Below are 5,000 nucleotides of genomic sequence, written 5' to 3' on the forward strand. Positions count from 1 at the left end.
TGGCTGTGGTTGCGATAACGCGAAGGATGCGTAGGACCCTTGTGGAATGCGTGTGGCCAAGGTCATTCGGGGTTTCGTTTTGCCATTTGGTGCCGCCGATAGTTAGGGGGAGCGGAGGTTTCTTTACGCTGAGTTAGGACCATGTAGGGCCGTTTGATAACATTTGATAACTCTCGAGATGAATTTGTGAAGCGATGAGACAGGTATAGTTCGTTTATTTTCTTTACGGGAAAACAATTCCCAGTCCTCGTTTTGTGCCTCTGCCACGAATCAAGGGAGTGGTTCCTGTCATTCCTCCCTCCCCCCCCCATCATTTCCAGAAGTCTCCCTGCCCCCGCCCTTCTTCCCAGATCTCCCTTCCCCTCTCTCATTCTCCCTTTCCTCGTCTTTTCCCTCTCCCATTCTCCTTCCCCTTGTCCTTTCCCTCTCCCATTCTCCCTTCCCTCGTCCTTTCCCTCTCCCATTCTCCCTTCCCCTTGTCCTTTCCTCTTCCTCCCTTCCTCTCCCCCCATGCCCTCCCTTCCCCGCCTACTCTTCCACATAATGATCGTGACTCGAACGATCCACGAATGATGACTTGACAGTGTCTGGTTCTGTCATCAATCTGCAAGGGGAGCGCGGGAGTCAGTTTGCCGTCTGTTATTGTTAGTGTGGGTGTGTTATTGTTTTTGTTATTGGGAATAGAACCATTATTGGTGTTATTATTGTAAATATTGTGATTGCTGTTGTTGTTGTTGTTATTAGTGTAATGATTGTTATTATTATCAGCATCGTTATTGTTATTAGTATCATCACCATCATCATCATCATCATCATCATCATCATCATCATCATCATCATCATCATCATCATCATCATCATCATCATCATCATCATCATCATCATCATCATTGTATGTAGCAGCTTAGCGTTCTCATTATCGTCATCATAATTACATTTTAAATCTTTATTTTTTTAGTGATTCGATTAATATTAGAACCATATATAGCCCCGTTTCTTGTAAATTCACCTTTTAAATTATTCTGAGAACCTGCGTCATATGATTAATCTGTGAGTGAAATAATTTTTTTTCCATAGTAATTACTGTGGGTAATAGTTTGTTTATTTCTTTTTCATTTTCTTTTTCTTTTTCTTTTTTGGGGGGTTACTTGCCTACAATCAATCTCCCTCGTGTTGTTGGTGAGTCAGGCGACCAGAAAGAAATGAAGGATGTATGTAATTCGAGAAAGAGATCGAGAGGAAAATTGTACAAACGAATAAAGATTTTATGGTTCTTTGCACCTCCGCCACACGCCCGCAGGTCACGGCCGGAATGTAGCTCGCTCGGGACATTACGCTGTTCTATTTGCCATATGGCTTCTGCCCTCTGGTGCCCCGACATGCCCTCACGCCCCCCGTCACCCCCCCCCCCCCCCCACACACACACCCTGTCGTCATGCCTCTTGACGTGTCCCTCTCGCGCTGCTTCGCCCTTCGTCGCTCATACTTTTTTCGGTGCTTGTATCTGCCTCGGAAGTACGTTCCCTTTTTCGTGTCATTACGCGGTGGAGTGATTCGTGACCGTGCCCTGCCTAAGCCCAGCGAACGCGCTCCACCGACCCCATGCTCTCCCACCCCCCACCCCTGCCAGCTCCTGCCCCTGCCAACACCCTCCCCCACCCCCTGCCCTACCGACTCCTTTCCCTGCCAGGAGACGGGCGACCGAGGCCATGCTCGTCCGTGACCCCCTCCGCTGGCCGTCCGCATCTGGCCGCCTTCCGTCCGCCCCGTCGCCTGGCCGTCCTGGGTATGGTGTTCATCTCGTGCCCTGGGCCAGCTTGGGCTCCCTGGCCGCCATATGTGCCGAATATTCATGTACAGTCATTATGTTAATTTCCTGCCGAGGCTGAGGAAGAGTTGTAATTAATATAAAGTATTCCCGGGCTTCCTCGACGTCTTTCCTGGTCGCTCTCCCATTACTTTCGGGCGTTATGCTGTTTGTGGTCGTCCGGTTTTTTCTCTCGCGTTTTCGTTTTCCTTCTTCGTTCGTGGGTGTTCTCCGTTTTCTTCCTGGTCCTCTCTTTCTCTTTTCCTCCCCCCCCCTTTTTTTTTTAATCTGTGTGTGTGTATGTGTGTGTGTGTGTGTGTGTGTGTGTGTGTGTGTGTGTGTGTGTGTGTGTGGTTGTATCTGTTTGGTTGTGCGCATTCTGGTCGGTTTTTATTCTTTGTGTGTGTGTGTGTGTGTGTGTGTGTGTGTGTGTGTGTGTGTGTGTGCGTGTTTAAGTATGTATGTATGTGTGGGTGCGCTATTTCCTTTTCGAAATTATGTTCATGCTTGGTTTCCTTGCGGGCAAATTTGGTCTTTGTTGTATTTACTGTTCTTGATTACCGCTTCCCTACCCACCCACCCGACTCCCTCTCTCTCTCTCTCTCTCTCTCTCTCTCTCTCTCTCTCTCTCTCTCTCTCTCTCTCTCTCTCTCTCTCTCTCTCTCTCTCTCTCTCTCTCTCTCTCTCTTTCTCTCCTTCCTCCTTTCTCGTTTCTCCTTTCTCTATTTCTCCCTCCCTCTCCCTTCTTATCCAAATAAAAGAAAGAAGTTAAAGGAGAGAAAAAGAATGGAAGAAACCCAGACAGAGAAAGAAAAAGTGAGAGAGAAAAAGAAAGAGCAAGAGAGACCGAGCGAGAGCGAAAGCGAGAGAGAGGAGGCACGGCCGGAGCATCGGCGGCGTAGGGCGAGCGACCCAATAGGTCTGTAGTACCTTTATATTGGATGGTCAGTACCAATTACGCGGAGGAAAGGTTACTCATGTTGGCGCCCGGGGCCATGTACAGCAATTTCCGTGGCCAGAACTCAATCTCACTTCATTTCATGGTATTCAGGGGCGACGTGAAGAGCTAGCACGCACGCACATTTCACACACGCATGCACGCACACACGGATACGCATGCTCTTGGTTGGTTAACGTAGAAGCAAGAAAACGCACGCAAACAGATTTTTTTTCACTCCTCTCACTCTCTCTCTCTTTATCTCTCTCTCTCTCTCTCTCTCTCTCTCTCTCTCTCTCTCTATATATATATATATATATATATATATATATATATATATATATATAATGTCTTTTCTTCTATCTTTTATATTTTCCCTTTTGCCTTATTTACTTTGGCTTCGGTACAGTGATTGGTGAAGGAGTTATATACATCAATCAAAGTATTCAGGACACACAAGTGCAGCCTTTTGGTTACCAAAACATCGAATACATGTATTTTTCCTCCCCCAGTGAGTTGACAGGAAGTCCACACCCAAATTTTAGTTGTTGTTCGGGGGGGAAAAGAGGCAGATATACAGTCCAAACAAATTTTCCATTCCCATGGACCAACGGACACAAGGACAAGCAGACAAAGAGATATAAAAAGAAATCCTAACGTTTGAACCAGAAAAAAACATTTTCTGTTGTGCGCACTAGAGTTACAGGAACCGTATGGGTATACCTCCTTGCACAACATTTGTGTCTGTAAATGGTCTTATCTGAGAAGTAGTAAGACGTTTGTTAGCTAAATACCACGGGCCCGTGCACACAGACATACATATTCAGCGATGTGTGCACCATGCATATGAGAAAGCGACGCGTTGTTGTCGTTAGATTGTGTGTGATCCACGTGGTGATGCGGCTTGGCGTGTGTCAGGCCTGGGGAGCGCCCGTGTGCGGTAATGAAGATGTTAGATCTTTAGTGAAGGGTTGTGGTGTTGTGGGCGACCTGTTTGTGCCCCCACTTGACCTCTGTGCCTGTGCTGCTCCCTGACCTTGTGTGTGGCTGTGGTGGCCCTACGGCCGTAACCTCGCGGCTTCTTGCGGCGGCGTAATGAGTGGGGCGGCGCGTGTGCCACCTGACGCCCGCCACTCCGCCGCAGGTGCCGCCTGTCTTGCCGCGCAGCTACTCCGTCGTACTCTCTCCGTCGTCGATTCTTTTTCTAGAGACATGTTTGAGTAGCGCCCCTGCGTGAGTTCGACGGAGGGGCAGAGGAGGAGGAGGGTTAGGACGTGTATGGTTCGGCGTGCCCCTGTCTTCGTGATGGTGATAGTTGGTGTTGCGTGGGGAGGGGGCGCTCCGGGACCACAGGAATCTTACAAGACGACAGGTGGCATCGCTCCCGGGCCGCTCTCGGCATGCTGCTGGTGGCCACGACCTCCACCTCTGTGTCTCCCCACGCACTACTCCACCTTCACCCCTGCCATCTGACCCGCCCGCCCTCAGGTTCACTGGACGGAGGGTAGCGGAGGCTGCAGGTGGCGTGTGTAGGAGCAGGCTGGGCAGCAGCAACAGCAGCGGCGTGGGCGTGAGGAGGAGGGCCGGGGTGAGCGGCCGTGTGCCCCTAAGGGGACGGGGCCGCCCAGGACGCTGCTGGGGAGGCTAGTGAAGGCGGGATGTCCTGGCAGATCCACACTAGCAAAGGCCCACCAGCGCCCGACGCCGCCGCACGTCCCGCACCGTAAGTCATCAGCATCTTCACTTGCGCTCAGCCGTGCCGGACGACCCTTGCGTCACCGCCGTGTCGCGCTTTGCCGTGTTGTGCTCAGACCCTCGTGTGGAATTGAAGCATTTTGATCAGCCTTTGATAAGGCTCAGTTTAGCGCTTTTATTACCTTAGCTCTGCAGGTTTGAAGATTGAACGGGGCTGCAATATATCTTGTGCAATACATCGTCCTTAATAACAGAGCCGATTTTTCTGAGCTATGAAGGCATGCTGACCATTCCGTTCTTAATGGAATGCGTTCTTCAAATACTTCGTCGACACTGCATTCCGGATCGCACTCGGTGGCAAATAAAAAAAAAAAAAACAAGCCAGTCAAGAAGAAAGTAAACAAAAACGTGGAGTCGTCCTGACAAAAATGTGTTTCGGCAGCACTAGAATGATGTGTGGTTGCAACGTTCGCTGTTTGATGGATTGAGAAGAGGGTCCTCCGGCTATTCTGCTGGGATTAGTGGTCGAGGCACCCCTCCTGGTGTTATTTTAGGTCAATT

The 5,000-nt window shown here is 49.7% G+C and overlaps 1 protein-coding gene across 5 annotated transcripts in view; it reads left to right on the forward strand.

The window, feature by feature from the left end:
• Positions 1–5,000, forward strand: part of LOC125032714 (transcription factor 12-like) — a 383,054-nt gene that overhangs the window by 231,164 nt on the left and 146,890 nt on the right. The gene's annotated exons all lie outside the window — the stretch shown is intronic.

The sequence above is a fragment of the Penaeus chinensis genome, chromosome 15, assembly GCF_019202785.1.
Source record: "Penaeus chinensis breed Huanghai No. 1 chromosome 15, ASM1920278v2, whole genome shotgun sequence".
In the NCBI taxonomy this organism is placed as follows: domain Eukaryota; kingdom Metazoa; phylum Arthropoda; class Malacostraca; order Decapoda; family Penaeidae; genus Penaeus; species Penaeus chinensis.